Here is a 16,288-nt window from a genome sequence, read left to right on the forward strand (position 1 = left end):
TGAAGCAGCAGCAGCCCTTTCCCTGAAGCAAAGTTCCTTCATTCCTCCCTCCCATAACCCTTAGCAGGGGATTTATGGTAATTGAGTTGAGTTTCCAAACTGGCCCTTCCTTCCTTCCTTCCCATATCTGCCAGCTCGAGAAGGCTTGTTTTGTTGCACCTGGGAAGTAAAGTATCTATTTGCGAGAGAGAGAGAATGAGAGAGAGAGACAGAGAGAGAGAGACAGAGAGAGAAGGGGAAGGGGTGTTGGCAGTTAGGGTGTGAGCTAGAGAAATGAGGCCTGTCTGCAAAAGGCCATGGGATGGGAGTGCGTGGTTGCAGGTTGTTTGGCTTTGTAAGGCCTACTGCCCGCTTCACTCGAAACTGGGTCTAGGGTTGTCGGTTTGTAGGCTGTAAAAGCCCAGAAAAGCTCTTGTTCTCCAACCAGCAGAGTGGCGCAGCGGAAGCGTGCTGGGCCCATAACCCAGAGGTCGATGGATCGAAACCATCCTCTGCTAACTTTTTTCAAATTATGTTTTTGTGTCATGGCATTAGGGCACAAAGAGCTGTAAGTGCCTGGATGCAATGTCATTCCTTGAACTTGCTGCCTCGTTCCACTCTTGCGCTAAATAGGAGAGGGTCCCAGCCCAGCCAACAAAATGTACTGTTCAATCAAACCAAACTTAAAACCAAGCTCCTTTTTTAAGGGGTCCCGGGGAAATGTTGGGCTGACCGGCAAGACCTCATGATGCGAACTGCTTCTGCGTCAAACGCAAGCTTTTTTCATTCCCAGCCAATGACTTATTCTTATTTCTAAGGGCCGCTCCATCAGATAGCCCAGACAGGCAGGCGTTGGTGGTATAGTGGTGAGCATAGCTGCCTTCCAAGCAGTTGACCTGGGTTCGATTCCCGGCCAACGCAGATCAAATCTTTAAATTGTTCAAAATGCATTTTTTGGAAATCAGACTCATGCTGAAAGCAAAGCTGACACACTTTTCGTGAAAATCAAAACCCCATCCAGGAAAGGTTCTTGCATCCTAGTTTCTGCAACTGTCTATCGGTGAGGGGATTGAAGCGAGCAGGGCTCCTGGCCCCTCCCCGACAAAGCCCTGACGAAGGCCTGACAAAGGCCTATTCGCCTTGCCCTGACGGGCCTTGGTCCCAGCAGGCCACCGAGCACAGCACCTCAGCCTATTAGAGTGAGGTTTCAGGATCTCTCTCATCCTGTAAACCAACATACTGAAGAAGGTGAAACGTGTGGCTGCGCTCCTCACATGCTGAAGCAGCAGCAGCCCTTTCCCTGAAGCAAAGTTCCTTCATTCCTCCCTCCCATAACCCTTAGCAGGGGATTTATGGTAATTGAGTTGAGTTTCCAAACTGGCCCTTCCTTCCTTCCTTCCCATATCTGCCAGCTCGAGAAGGCTTGTTTTGTTGCACCTGGGAAGTAAAGTATCTATTTGCGAGAGAGAGAGAATGAGAGAGAGAGACAGAGAGAGAGAGACAGAGAGAGAAGGGGAAGGGGTGTTGGCAGTTAGGGTGTGAGCTAGAGAAATGAGGCCTGTCTGCAAAAGGCCATGGGATGGGAGTGCGTGGTTGCAGGTTGTTTGGCTTTGTAAGGCCTACTGCCCGCTTCACTCGAAACTGGGTCTAGGGTTGTCGGTTTGTAGGCTGTAAAAGCCCAGAAAAGCTTTTGTTCTCCAACCAGCAGAGTGGCGCAGCGGAAGGGTGCTGGGCCCATAACCCAGAGGTCGATGGATCGAAACCATCCTCTGCTAACTTTTTTCAAATTATGTTTTTGTGTCATGGCATTAGGGCACAAAGAGCTGTAAGTGCCTGGATGCAATGTCATTCCTTGAACTTGCTGCCTCGTTCCACTCTTGCGCTAAATAGGAGAGGGTCCCAGCCCAGCCAACAAAATGCACTGTTCAATCAAACCAAACTTAAAACCAAGCTCCTTTTTTAAGGGGTCCCGGGGAAATGTTGGGCTGACCGGCAAGACCTCATGATGCGAACTGCTTCTGCGTCAAACGCAAGCTTTTTTCATTCCCAGCCAATGACTTATTCTTATTTCTAAAGGCCGCTCCATCAGATAGCCCAGACAGGCAGGCGTTGGTGGTATAGTGGTGAGCATAGCTGCCTTCCAAGCAGTTGACCCGGGTTCGATTCCCGGCCAACGCAGATCAAATCTTTAAATTGTTCAAAATGCATTTTTTGGAAATCAGACTCATGCTGAAAGCAAAGCTGACACACTTTTCGTGAAAATCAAAACCCCATCCAGGAAAGGTTCTTGCATCCTAGTTTCTGCAACTGTCTATCGGTGAGGGGATTGAAGCGAGCAGGGCTCCTGGCCCCTCCCCGACAAAGCCCTGACGAAGGCCTGACAAAGGCCTATTCGCCTTGCCCTGACGGGCCTTGGTCCCAGCAGGCCACCGAGCACAGCACCTCAGCCTATTAGAGTGAGGTTTCAGGATCTCTCTCATCCTGTAAACCAACATACTGAAGAAGGTGAAACGTGTGGCTGCGCTCCTCACATGCTGAAGCAGCAGCAGCCCTTTCCCTGAAGCAAAGTTCCTTCATTCCTCCCTCCCATAACCCTTAGCAGGGGATTTATGGTAATTGAGTTGAGTTTCCAAACTGGCCCTTCCTTCCTTCCTTCCCATATCTGCCAGCTCGAGAAGGCTTGTTTTGTTGCACCTGGGAAGTAAAGTATCTATTTGCGAGAGAGAGAGAATGAGAGAGAGAGACAGAGAGAGAGAGACAGAGAGAGAAGGGGAAGGGGTGTTGGCAGTTAGGGTGTGAGCTAGAGAAATGAGGCCTGTCTGCAAAAGGCCATGGGATGGGAGTGCGTGGTTGCAGGTTGTTTGGCTTTGTAAGGCCTACTGCCCGCTTCACTCGAAACTGGGTCTATGGTTGTCGGTTTGTAGGCTGTAAAAGCCCAGAAAAGCTCTTGTTCTCCAACCAGCAGAGTGGCGCAGCGGAAGCGTGCTGGGCCCATAACCCAGAGGTCGATGGATCGAAACCATCCTCTGCTAACTTTTTTCAAATTATGTTTTTGTGTCATGGCATTAGGGCACAAAGAGCTGTAAGTGCCTGGATGCAATGTCATTCCTTGAACTTGCTGCCTCGTTCCACTCTTGCGCTAAATAGGAGAGGGTCCCAGCCCAGCCAACAAAATGCACTGTTCAATCAAACCAAACTTAAAACCAAGCTCCTTTTTTAAGGGGTCCCGGGGAAATGTTGGGCTGACCGGCAAGACCTCATGATGCGAACTGCTTCTGCGTCAAACGCAAGCTTTTTTCATTCCCAGCCAATGACTTATTCTTATTTCTAAGGGGCGCTCCATCAGATAGCCCAGACAGGCAGGCGTTGGTGGTATAGTGGTGAGCATAGCTGCCTTCCAAGCAGTTGACCCGGGTTCGATTCCCGGCCAACGCAGATCAAATCTTTAAATTGTTCAAAATGCATTTTTTGGAAATCAGACTCATGCTGAAAGCAAAGCTGACACACTTTTCGTGAAAATCAAAACCCCATCCAGGAAAGGTTCTTGCATCCTAGTTTCTGCAACTGTCTATCGGTGAGGGGATTGAAGCGAGCAGGGCTCCTGGCCCCTCCCCGACAAAGCCCTGACGAAGGCCTGACAAAGGCCTATTCGCCTTGCCCTGACGGGCCTTGGTCCCAGCAGGCCACCGAGCACAGCACCTCAGCCTATTAGAGTGAGGTTTCAGGATCTCTCTCATCCTGTAAACCAACATACTGAAGAAGGTGAAACGTGTGGCTGCGCTCCTCACATGCTGAAGCAGCAGCAGCCCTTTCCCTGAAGCAAAGTTCCTTCATTCCTCCCTCCCATAACCCTTAGCAGGGGATTTATGGTAATTGAGTTGAGTTTCCAAACTGGCCCTTCCTTCCTTCCTTCCCATATCTGCCAGCTCGAGAAGGCTTGTTTTGTTGCACCTGGGAAGTAAAGTATCTATTTGCGAGAGAGAGAGAATGAGAGAGAGAGACAGAGAGAGAGAGACAGAGAGAGAAGGGGAAGGGGTGTTGGCAGTTAGGGTGTGAGCTAGAGAAATGAGGCCTGTCTGCAAAAGGCCATGGGATGGGAGTGCGTGGTTGCAGGTTGTTTGGCTTTGTAAGGCCTACTGCCCGCTTCACTCGAAACTGGGTCTAGGGTTGTCGGTTTGTAGGCTGTAAAAGCCCAGAAAAGCTCTTGTTCTCCAACCAGCAGAGTGGCGCAGCGGAAGCGTGCTGGGCCCATAACTCAGAGGTCGATGGATCGAAACCATCCTCTGCTAACTTTTTTCAAATTATGTTTTTGTGTCATGGCATTAGGGCACAAAGAGCTGTAAGTGCCTGGATGCAATGTCATTCCTTGAACTTGCTGCCTCGTTCCACTCTTGCGCTAAATAGGAGAGGGTCCCAGCCCAGCCAACAAAATGTACTGTTCAATCAAACCAAACTTAAAACCAAGCTCCTTTTTTAAGGGGTCCCGGGGAAATGTTGGGCTGACCGGCAAGACCTCATGATGCGAACTGCTTCTGCGTCAAACGCAAGCTTTTTTCATTCCCAGCCAATGACTTATTCTTATTTCTAAGGGCCGCTCCATCAGATAGCCCAGACAGGCAGGCGTTGGTGGTATAGTGGTGAGCATAGCTGCCTTCCAAGCAGTTGACCCGGGTTCTATTCCCGGCCAACGCAGATCAAATCTTTAAATTGTTCAAAATGCATTTTTTGGAAATCAGACTCATGCTGAAAGCAAAGCTGACACACTTTTCGTGAAAATCAAAACCCCATCCAGGAAAGGTTCTTGCATCCTAGTTTCTGCAACTGTCTATCGGTGAGGGGATTGAAGCGAGCAGGGCTCCTGGCCCCTCCCCGACAAAGCCCTGACGAAGGCCTGACAAAGGCCTATTCGCCTTGCCCTGACGAGCCTTGGTCCCAGCAGGCCACCGAGCACAGCACCTCAGCCTATTAGAGTGAGGTTTCAGGATCTCTCTCATCCTGTAAACCAACATACTGAAGAAGGTGAAACGTGTGGCTGCGCTCCTCACATGCTGAAGCAGCAGCAGCCCTTTCCCTGAAGCAAAGTTCCTTCATTCCTCCCTCCCATAACCCTTAGCAGGGGATTTATGGTAATTGAGTTGAGTTTCCAAACTGGCCCTTCCTTCCTTCCTTCCCATATCTGCCAGCTCGAGAAGGCTTGTTTTGTTGCACCTGGGAAGTAAAGTATCTATTTGCGAGAGAGAGAGAATGAGAGAGAGAGACAGAGAGAGAGAGACAGAGAGAGAAGGGGAAGGGGTGTTGGCAGTTAGGGTGTGAGCTAGAGAAATGAGGCCTGTCTGCAAAAGGCCATGGGATGGGAGTGCGTGGTTGCAGGTTGTTTGGCTTTGTAAGGCCTACTGCCCGCTTCACTCGAAACTGGGTCTAGGGTTGTCGGTTTGTAGGCTGTAAAAGCCCAGAAAAGCTCTTGTTCTCCAACCAGCAGAGTGGCGCAGCGGAAGCGTGCTGGGCCCATAACCCAGAGGTCGATGGATCGAAACCATCCTCTGCTAACTTTTTTCAAATTATGTTTTTGTGTCATGGCATTAGGGCACAAAGAGCTGTAAGTGCCTGGATGCAATGTCATTCCTTGAACTTGCTGCCTCGTTCCACTCTTGCGCTAAATAGGAGAGGGTCCCAGCCCAGCCAACAAAATGTACTGTTCAATCAAACCAAACTTAAAACCAAGCTCCTTTTTTAAGGGGTCCCGGGGAAATGTTGGGCTGACCGGCAAGACCTCATGATGCGAACTGCTTCTGCGTCAAACGCAAGCTTTTTTCATTCCCAGCCAATGACTTATTCTTATTTCTAAGGGCCGCTCCATCAGATAGCCCAGACAGGCAGGCGTTGGTGGTATAGTGGTGAGCATAGCTGCCTTCCAAGCAGTTGACCTGGGTTCGATTCCCGGCCAACGCAGATCAAATCTTTAAATTGTTCAAAATGCATTTTTTGGAAATCAGACTCATGCTGAAAGCAAAGCTGACACACTTTTCGTGAAAATCAAAACCCCATCCAGGAAAGGTTCTTGCATCCTAGTTTCTGCAACTGTCTATCGGTGAGGGGATTGAAGCGAGCAGGGCTCCTGGCCCCTCCCCGACAAAGCCCTGACGAAGGCCTGACAAAGGCCTATTCGCCTTGCCCTGACGGGCCTTGGTCCCAGCAGGCCACCGAGCACAGCACCTCAGCCTATTAGAGTGAGGTTTCAGGATCTCTCTCATCCTGTAAACCAACATACTGAAGAAGGTGAAACGTGTGGCTGCGCTCCTCACATGCTGAAGCAGCAGCAGCCCTTTCCCTGAAGCAAAGTTCCTTCATTCCTCCCTCCCATAACCCTTAGCAGGGGATTTATGGTAATTGAGTTGAGTTTCCAAACTGGCCCTTCCTTCCTTCCTTCCTTCCCATATCTGCCAGCTCGAGAAGGCTTGTTTTGTTGCACCTGGGAAGTAAAGTATCTATTTGCGAGAGAGAGAGAATGAGAGAGAGAGACAGAGAGAGAGAGACAGAGAGAGAAGGGGAAGGGGTGTTGGCAGTTAGGGTGTGAGCTAGAGAAATGAGGCCTGTCTGCAAAAGGCCATGGGATGGGAGTGCGTGGTTGCAGGTTGTTTGGCTTTGTAAGGCCTACTGCCCGCTTCACTCGAAACTGGGTCTAGGGTTGTCGGTTTGTAGGCTGTAAAAGCCCAGAAAAGCTTTTGTTCTCCAACCAGCAGAGTGGCGCAGCGGAAGGGTGCTGGGCCCATAACCCAGAGGTCGATGGATCGAAACCATCCTCTGCTAACTTTTTTCAAATTATGTTTTTGTGTCATGGCATTAGGGCACAAAGAGCTGTAAGTGCCTGGATGCAATGTCATTCCTTGAACTTGCTGCCTCGTTCCACTCTTGCGCTAAATAGGAGAGGGTCCCAGCCCAGCCAACAAAATGCACTGTTCAATCAAACCAAACTTAAAACCAAGCTCCTTTTTTAAGGGGTCCCGGGGAAATGTTGGGCTGACCGGCAAGACCTCATGATGCGAACTGCTTCTGCGTCAAACGCAAGCTTTTTTCATTCCCAGCCAATGACTTATTCTTATTTCTAAAGGCCGCTCCATCAGATAGCCCAGACAGGCAGGCGTTGGTGGTATAGTGGTGAGCATAGCTGCCTTCCAAGCAGTTGACCCGGGTTCGATTCCCGGCCAACGCAGATCAAATCTTTAAATTGTTCAAAATGCATTTTTTGGAAATCAGACTCATGCTGAAAGCAAAGCTGACACACTTTTCGTGAAAATCAAAACCCCATCCAGGAAAGGTTCTTGCATCCTAGTTTCTGCAACTGTCTATCGGTGAGGGGATTGAAGCGAGCAGGGCTCCTGGCCCCTCCCCGACAAAGCCCTGACGAAGGCCTGACAAAGGCCTATTCGCCTTGCCCTGACGGGCCTTGGTCCCAGCAGGCCACCGAGCACAGCACCTCAGCCTATTAGAGTGAGGTTTCAGGATCTCTCTCATCCTGTAAACCAACATACTGAAGAAGGTGAAACGTGTGGCTGCGCTCCTCACATGCTGAAGCAGCAGCAGCCCTTTCCCTGAAGCAAAGTTCCTTCATTCCTCCCTCCCATAACCCTTAGCAGGGGATTTATGGTAATTGAGTTGAGTTTCCAAACTGGCCCTTCCTTCCTTCCTTCCCATATCTGCCAGCTCGAGAAGGCTTGTTTTGTTGCACCTGGGAAGTAAAGTATCTATTTGCGAGAGAGAGAGAATGAGAGAGAGAGACAGAGAGAGAGAGACAGAGAGAGAAGGGGAAGGGGTGTTGGCAGTTAGGGTGTGAGCTAGAGAAATGAGGCCTGTCTGCAAAAGGCCATGGGATGGGAGTGCGTGGTTGCAGGTTGTTTGGCTTTGTAAGGCCTACTGCCCGCTTCACTCGAAACTGGGTCTAGGGTTGTCGGTTTGTAGGCTGTAAAAGCCCAGAAAAGCTCTTGTTCTCCAACCAGCAGAGTGGCGCAGCGGAAGCGTGCTGGGCCCATAACCCAGAGGTCGATGGATCGAAACCATCCTCTGCTAACTTTTTTCAAATTATGTTTTTGTGTCATGGCATTAGGGCACAAAGAGCTGTAAGTGCCTGGATGCAATGTCATTCCTTGAACTTGCTGCCTCGTTCCACTCTTGCGCTAAATAGGAGAGGGTCCCAGCCCAGCCAACAAAATGCACTGTTCAATCAAACCAAACTTAAAACCAAGCTCCTTTTTTAAGGGGTCCCGGGGAAATGTTGGGCTGACCGGCAAGACCTCATGATGCGAACTGCTTCTGCGTCAAACGCAAGCTTTTTTCATTCCCAGCCAATGACTTATTCTTATTTCTAAGGGGCGCTCCATCAGATAGCCCAGACAGGCAGGCGTTGGTGGTATAGTGGTGAGCATAGCTGCCTTCCAAGCAGTTGACCCGGGTTCGATTCCCGGCCAACGCAGATCAAATCTTTAAATTGTTCAAAATGCATTTTTTGGAAATCAGACTCATGCTGAAAGCAAAGCTGACACACTTTTCGTGAAAATCAAAACCCCATCCAGGAAAGGTTCTTGCATCCTAGTTTCTGCAACTGTCTATCGGTGAGGGGATTGAAGCGAGCAGGGCTCCTGGCCCCTCCCCGACAAAGCCCTGACGAAGGCCTGACAAAGGCCTATTCGCCTTGCCCTGACGGGCCTTGGTCCCAGCAGGCCACCGAGCACAGCACCTCAGCCTATTAGAGTGAGGTTTCAGGATCTCTCTCATCCTGTAAACCAACATACTGAAGAAGGTGAAACGTGTGGCTGCGCTCCTCACATGCTGAAGCAGCAGCAGCCCTTTCCCTGAAGCAAAGTTCCTTCATTCCTCCCTCCCATAACCCTTAGCAGGGGATTTATGGTAATTGAGTTGAGTTTCCAAACTGGCCCTTCCTTCCTTCCTTCCCATATCTGCCAGCTCGAGAAGGCTTGTTTTGTTGCACCTGGGAAGTAAAGTATCTATTTGCGAGAGAGAGAGAATGAGAGAGAGAGACAGAGAGAGAGAGACAGAGAGAGAAGGGGAAGGGGTGTTGGCAGTTAGGGTGTGAGCTAGAGAAATGAGGCCTGTCTGCAAAAGGCCATGGGATGGGAGTGCGTGGTTGCAGGTTGTTTGGCTTTGTAAGGCCTACTGCCCGCTTCACTCGAAACTGGGTCTAGGGTTGTCGGTTTGTAGGCTGTAAAAGCCCAGAAAAGCTCTTGTTCTCCAACCAGCAGAGTGGCGCAGCGGAAGCGTGCTGGGCCCATAACCCAGAGGTCGATGGATCGAAACCATCCTCTGCTAACTTTTTTCAAATTATGTTTTTGTGTCATGGCATTAGGGCACAAAGAGCTGTAAGTGCCTGGATGCAATGTCATTCCTTGAACTTGCTGCCTCGTTCCACTCTTGCGCTAAATAGGAGAGGGTCCCAGCCCAGCCAACAAAATGTACTGTTCAATCAAACCAAACTTAAAACCAAGCTCCTTTTTTAAGGGGTCCCGGGGAAATGTTGGGCTGACCGGCAAGACCTCATGATGCGAACTGCTTCTGCGTCAAACGCAAGCTTTTTTCATTCCCAGCCAATGACTTATTCTTATTTCTAAGGGCCGCTCCATCAGATAGCCCAGACAGGCAGGCGTTGGTGGTATAGTGGTGAGCATAGCTGCCTTCCAAGCAGTTGACCCGGGTTCTATTCCCGGCCAACGCAGATCAAATCTTTAAATTGTTCAAAATGCATTTTTTGGAAATCAGACTCATGCTGAAAGCAAAGCTGACACACTTTTCGTGAAAATCAAAACCCCATCCAGGAAAGGTTCTTGCATCCTAGTTTCTGCAACTGTCTATCGGTGAGGGGATTGAAGCGAGCAGGGCTCCTGGCCCCTCCCCGACAAAGCCCTGACGAAGGCCTGACAAAGGCCTATTCGCCTTGCCCTGACGAGCCTTGGTCCCAGCAGGCCACCGAGCACAGCACCTCAGCCTATTAGAGTGAGGTTTCAGGATCTCTCTCATCCTGTAAACCAACATACTGAAGAAGGTGAAACGTGTGGCTGCGCTCCTCACATGCTGAAGCAGCAGCAGCCCTTTCCCTGAAGCAAAGTTCCTTCATTCCTCCCTCCCATAACCCTTAGCAGGGGATTTATGGTAATTGAGTTGAGTTTCCAAACTGGCCCTTCCTTCCTTCCTTCCCATATCTGCCAGCTCGAGAAGGCTTGTTTTGTTGCACCTGGGAAGTAAAGTATCTATTTGCGAGAGAGAGAGAATGAGAGAGAGAGACAGAGAGAGAGAGACAGAGAGAGAAGGGGAAGGGGTGTTGGCAGTTAGGGTGTGAGCTAGAGAAATGAGGCCTGTCTGCAAAAGGCCATGGGATGGGAGTGCGTGGTTGCAGGTTGTTTGGCTTTGTAAGGCCTACTGCCCGCTTCACTCGAAACTGGGTCTAGGGTTGTCGGTTTGTAGGCTGTAAAAGCCCAGAAAAGCTCTTGTTCTCCAACCAGCAGAGTGGCGCAGCGGAAGCGTGCTGGGCCCATAACCCAGAGGTCGATGGATCGAAACCATCCTCTGCTAACTTTTTTCAAATTATGTTTTTGTGTCATGGCATTAGGGCACAAAGAGCTGTAAGTGCCTGGATGCAATGTCATTCCTTGAACTTGCTGCCTCGTTCCACTCTTGCGCTAAATAGGAGAGGGTCCCAGCCCAGCCAACAAAATGTACTGTTCAATCAAACCAAACTTAAAACCAAGCTCCTTTTTTAAGGGGTCCCGGGGAAATGTTGGGCTGACCGGCAAGACCTCATGATGCGAACTGCTTCTGCGTCAAACGCAAGCTTTTTTCATTCCCAGCCAATGACTTATTCTTATTTCTAAGGGCCGCTCCATCAGATAGCCCAGACAGGCAGGCGTTGGTGGTATAGTGGTGAGCATAGCTGCCTTCCAAGCAGTTGACCTGGGTTCGATTCCCGGCCAACGCAGATCAAATCTTTAAATTGTTCAAAATGCATTTTTTGGAAATCAGACTCATGCTGAAAGCAAAGCTGACACACTTTTCGTGAAAATCAAAACCCCATCCAGGAAAGGTTCTTGCATCCTAGTTTCTGCAACTGTCTATCGGTGAGGGGATTGAAGCGAGCAGGGCTCCTGGCCCCTCCCCGACAAAGCCCTGACGAAGGCCTGACAAAGGCCTATTCGCCTTGCCCTGACGGGCCTTGGTCCCAGCAGGCCACCGAGCACAGCACCTCAGCCTATTAGAGTGAGGTTTCAGGATCTCTCTCATCCTGTAAACCAACATACTGAAGAAGGTGAAACGTGTGGCTGCGCTCCTCACATGCTGAAGCAGCAGCAGCCCTTTCCCTGAAGCAAAGTTCCTTCATTCCTCCCTCCCATAACCCTTAGCAGGGGATTTATGGTAATTGAGTTGAGTTTCCAAACTGGCCCTTCCTTCCTTCCTTCCTTCCCATATCTGCCAGCTCGAGAAGGCTTGTTTTGTTGCACCTGGGAAGTAAAGTATCTATTTGCGAGAGAGAGAGAATGAGAGAGAGAGACAGAGAGAGAGAGACAGAGAGAGAAGGGGAAGGGGTGTTGGCAGTTAGGGTGTGAGCTAGAGAAATGAGGCCTGTCTGCAAAAGGCCATGGGATGGGAGTGCGTGGTTGCAGGTTGTTTGGCTTTGTAAGGCCTACTGCCCGCTTCACTCGAAACTGGGTCTAGGGTTGTCGGTTTGTAGGCTGTAAAAGCCCAGAAAAGCTTTTGTTCTCCAACCAGCAGAGTGGCGCAGCGGAAGGGTGCTGGGCCCATAACCCAGAGGTCGATGGATCGAAACCATCCTCTGCTAACTTTTTTCAAATTATGTTTTTGTGTCATGGCATTAGGGCACAAAGAGCTGTAAGTGCCTGGATGCAATGTCATTCCTTGAACTTGCTGCCTCGTTCCACTCTTGCGCTAAATAGGAGAGGGTCCCAGCCCAGCCAACAAAATGCACTGTTCAATCAAACCAAACTTAAAACCAAGCTCCTTTTTTAAGGGGTCCCGGGGAAATGTTGGGCTGACCGGCAAGACCTCATGATGCGAACTGCTTCTGCGTCAAACGCAAGCTTTTTTCATTCCCAGCCAATGACTTATTCTTATTTCTAAAGGCCGCTCCATCAGATAGCCCAGACAGGCAGGCGTTGGTGGTATAGTGGTGAGCATAGCTGCCTTCCAAGCAGTTGACCCGGGTTCGATTCCCGGCCAACGCAGATCAAATCTTTAAATTGTTCAAAATGCATTTTTTGGAAATCAGACTCATGCTGAAAGCAAAGCTGACACACTTTTCGTGAAAATCAAAACCCCATCCAGGAAAGGTTCTTGCATCCTAGTTTCTGCAACTGTCTATCGGTGAGGGGATTGAAGCGAGCAGGGCTCCTGGCCCCTCCCCGACAAAGCCCTGACGAAGGCCTGACAAAGGCCTATTCGCCTTGCCCTGACGGGCCTTGGTCCCAGCAGGCCACCGAGCACAGCACCTCAGCCTATTAGAGTGAGGTTTCAGGATCTCTCTCATCCTGTAAACCAACATACTGAAGAAGGTGAAACGTGTGGCTGCGCTCCTCACATGCTGAAGCAGCAGCAGCCCTTTCCCTGAAGCAAAGTTCCTTCATTCCTCCCTCCCATAACCCTTAGCAGGGGATTTATGGTAATTGAGTTGAGTTTCCAAACTGGCCCTTCCTTCCTTCCTTCCCATATCTGCCAGCTCGAGAAGGCTTGTTTTGTTGCACCTGGGAAGTAAAGTATCTATTTGCGAGAGAGAGAGAATGAGAGAGAGAGACAGAGAGAGAGAGACAGAGAGAGAAGGGGAAGGGGTGTTGGCAGTTAGGGTGTGAGCTAGAGAAATGAGGCCTGTCTGCAAAAGGCCATGGGATGGGAGTGCGTGGTTGCAGGTTGTTTGGCTTTGTAAGGCCTACTGCCCGCTTCACTCGAAACTGGGTCTAGGGTTGTCGGTTTGTAGGCTGTAAAAGCCCAGAAAAGCTCTTGTTCTCCAACCAGCAGAGTGGCGCAGCGGAAGCGTGCTGGGCCCATAACCCAGAGGTCGATGGATCGAAACCATCCTCTGCTAACTTTTTTCAAATTATGTTTTTGTGTCATGGCATTAGGGCACAAAGAGCTGTAAGTGCCTGGATGCAATGTCATTCCTTGAACTTGCTGCCTCGTTCCACTCTTGCGCTAAATAGGAGAGGGTCCCAGCCCAGCCAACAAAATGCACTGTTCAATCAAACCAAACTTAAAACCAAGCTCCTTTTTTAAGGGGTCCCGGGGAAATGTTGGGCTGACCGGCAAGACCTCATGATGCGAACTGCTTCTGCGTCAAACGCAAGCTTTTTTCATTCCCAGCCAATGACTTATTCTTATTTCTAAGGGGCGCTCCATCAGATAGCCCAGACAGGCAGGCGTTGGTGGTATAGTGGTGAGCATAGCTGCCTTCCAAGCAGTTGACCCGGGTTCGATTCCCGGCCAACGCAGATCAAATCTTTAAATTGTTCAAAATGCATTTTTTGGAAATCAGACTCATGCTGAAAGCAAAGCTGACACACTTTTCGTGAAAATCAAAACCCCATCCAGGAAAGGTTCTTGCATCCTAGTTTCTGCAACTGTCTATCGGTGAGGGGATTGAAGCGAGCAGGGCTCCTGGCCCCTCCCCGACAAAGCCCTGACGAAGGCCTGACAAAGGCCTATTCGCCTTGCCCTGACGGGCCTTGGTCCCAGCAGGCCACCGAGCACAGCACCTCAGCCTATTAGAGTGAGGTTTCAGGATCTCTCTCATCCTGTAAACCAACATACTGAAGAAGGTGAAACGTGTGGCTGCGCTCCTCACATGCTGAAGCAGCAGCAGCCCTTTCCCTGAAGCAAAGTTCCTTCATTCCTCCCTCCCATAACCCTTAGCAGGGGATTTATGGTAATTGAGTTGAGTTTCCAAACTGGCCCTTCCTTCCTTCCTTCCCATATCTGCCAGCTCGAGAAGGCTTGTTTTGTTGCACCTGGGAAGTAAAGTATCTATTTGCGAGAGAGAGAGAATGAGAGAGAGAGACAGAGAGAGAGAGACAGAGAGAGAAGGGGAAGGGGTGTTGGCAGTTAGGGTGTGAGCTAGAGAAATGAGGCCTGTCTGCAAAAGGCCATGGGATGGGAGTGCGTGGTTGCAGGTTGTTTGGCTTTGTAAGGCCTACTGCCCGCTTCACTCGAAACTGGGTCTAGGGTTGTCGGTTTGTAGGCTGTAAAAGCCCAGAAAAGCTCTTGTTCTCCAACCAGCAGAGTGGCGCAGCGGAAGCGTGCTGGGCCCATAACCCAGAGGTCGATGGATCGAAACCATCCTCTGCTAACTTTTTTCAAATTATGTTTTTGTGTCATGGCATTAGGGCACAAAGAGCTGTAAGTGCCTGGATGCAATGTCATTCCTTGAACTTGCTGCCTCGTTCCACTCTTGCGCTAAATAGGAGAGGGTCCCAGCCCAGCCAACAAAATGTACTGTTCAATCAAACCAAACTTAAAACCAAGCTCCTTTTTTAAGGGGTCCCGGGGAAATGTTGGGCTGACCGGCAAGACCTCATGATGCGAACTGCTTCTGCGTCAAACGCAAGCTTTTTTCATTCCCAGCCAATGACTTATTCTTATTTCTAAGGGCCGCTCCATCAGATAGCCCAGACAGGCAGGCGTTGGTGGTATAGTGGTGAGCATAGCTGCCTTCCAAGCAGTTGACCCGGGTTCTATTCCAGGCCAACGCAGATCAAATCTTTAAATTGTTCAAAATGCATTTTTTGGAAATCAGACTCATGCTGAAAGCAAAGCTGACACACTTTTCGTGAAAATCAAAACCCCATCCAGGAAAGGTTCTTGCATCCTAGTTTCTGCAACTGTCTATCGGTGAGGGGATTGAAGCGAGCAGGGCTCCTGGCCCCTCCCCGACAAAGCCCTGACGAAGGCCTGACAAAGGCCTATTCGCCTTGCCCTGACGAGCCTTGGTCCCAGCAGGCCACCGAGCACAGCACCTCAGCCTATTAGAGTGAGGTTTCAGGATCTCTCTCATCCTGTAAACCAACATACTGAAGAAGGTGAAACGTGTGGCTGCGCTCCTCACATGCTGAAGCAGCAGCAGCCCTTTCCCTGAAGCAAAGTTCCTTCATTCCTCCCTCCCATAACCCTTAGCAGGGGATTTATGGTAATTGAGTTGAGTTTCCAAACTGGCCCTTCCTTCCTTCCTTCCCATATCTGCCAGCTCGAGAAGGCTTGTTTTGTTGCACCTGGGAAGTAAAGTATCTATTTGCGAGAGAGAGAGAATGAGAGAGAGAGACAGAGAGAGAGAGACAGAGAGAGAAGGGGAAGGGGTGTTGGCAGTTAGGGTGTGAGCTAGAGAAATGAGGCCTGTCTGCAAAAGGCCATGGGATGGGAGTGCGTGGTTGCAGGTTGTTTGGCTTTGTAAGGCCTACTGCCCGCTTCACTCGAAACTGGGTCTAGGGTTGTCGGTTTGTAGGCTGTAAAAGCCCAGAAAAGCTCTTGTTCTCCAACCAGCAGAGTGGCGCAGCGGAAGCGTGCTGGGCCCATAACCCAGAGGTCGATGGATCGAAACCATCCTCTGCTAACTTTTTTCAAATTATGTTTTTGTGTCATGGCATTAGGGCACAAAGAGCTGTAAGTGCCTGGATGCAATGTCATTCCTTGAACTTGCTGCCTCGTTCCACTCTTGCGCTAAATAGGAGAGGGTCCCAGCCCAGCCAACAAAATGTACTGTTCAATCAAACCAAACTTAAAACCAAGCTCCTTTTTTAAGGGGTCCCGGGGAAATGTTGGGCTGACCGGCAAGACCTCATGATGCGAACTGCTTCTGCGTCAAACGCAAGCTTTTTTCATTCCCAGCCAATGACTTATTCTTATTTCTAAGGGCCGCTCCATCAGATAGCCCAGACAGGCAGGCGTTGGTGGTATAGTGGTGAGCATAGCTGCCTTCCAAGCAGTTGACCCGGGTTCTATTCCCGGCCAACGCAGATCAAATCTTTAAATTGTTCAAAATGCATTTTTTGGAAATCAGACTCATGCTGAAAGCAAAGCTGACACACTTTTCGTGAAAATCAAAACCCCATCCAGGAAAGGTTCTTGCATCCTAGTTTCTGCAACTGTCTATCGGTGAGGGGATTGAAGCGAGCAGGGCTCCTGGCCCCTCCCCGACAAAGCCCTGACGAAGGCCTGACAAAGGCCTATTCGCCTTGCCCTGACGAGCCTTGGTCCCAGCAGGCCACCGAGCACAGCACCTCAGCCTATTAGAGTGAGGTTTCAGGATCTC

At 50.0% G+C, this 16,288-nt stretch overlaps 6 non-coding genes across 6 annotated transcripts; all 6 read left to right on the forward strand.

Moving 5' to 3' along the window:
• The first annotated feature begins 2,085 nt into the window (after positions 1-2,085).
• Positions 2,086-2,157, forward strand: TRNAG-UCC (transfer RNA glycine (anticodon UCC)). Its single transcript has one exon. It is a non-coding gene; the product is annotated as a tRNA-Gly (tRNA).
• A 1,185-nt stretch (positions 2,158-3,342) lies between these two features.
• TRNAG-UCC (transfer RNA glycine (anticodon UCC)) lies at positions 3,343-3,414 on the forward strand. Its single transcript has one exon. It is a non-coding gene; the product is annotated as a tRNA-Gly (tRNA).
• A 3,703-nt stretch (positions 3,415-7,117) lies between these two features.
• Positions 7,118-7,189, forward strand: TRNAG-UCC (transfer RNA glycine (anticodon UCC)). Its single transcript has one exon. It is a non-coding gene; the product is annotated as a tRNA-Gly (tRNA).
• A 1,185-nt stretch (positions 7,190-8,374) lies between these two features.
• On the forward strand, positions 8,375-8,446 carry TRNAG-UCC (transfer RNA glycine (anticodon UCC)). The gene has a single exon. It is a non-coding gene; the product is annotated as a tRNA-Gly (tRNA).
• A 3,703-nt stretch (positions 8,447-12,149) lies between these two features.
• Positions 12,150-12,221, forward strand: TRNAG-UCC (transfer RNA glycine (anticodon UCC)). The gene has a single exon. It is a non-coding gene; the product is annotated as a tRNA-Gly (tRNA).
• Positions 12,222-13,406: 1,185 nt separating this feature from the next.
• Positions 13,407-13,478, forward strand: TRNAG-UCC (transfer RNA glycine (anticodon UCC)). Its single transcript has one exon. It is a non-coding gene; the product is annotated as a tRNA-Gly (tRNA).
• Positions 13,479-16,288: the final 2,810 nt, after the last annotated feature.

The sequence above is a fragment of the Ambystoma mexicanum genome, chromosome 6q, assembly GCF_040938575.1.
Source record: "Ambystoma mexicanum isolate Mex_15411 chromosome 6q, UKY_AmexF1_1, whole genome shotgun sequence".
Classification (NCBI taxonomy): domain Eukaryota; kingdom Metazoa; phylum Chordata; class Amphibia; order Caudata; family Ambystomatidae; genus Ambystoma; species Ambystoma mexicanum.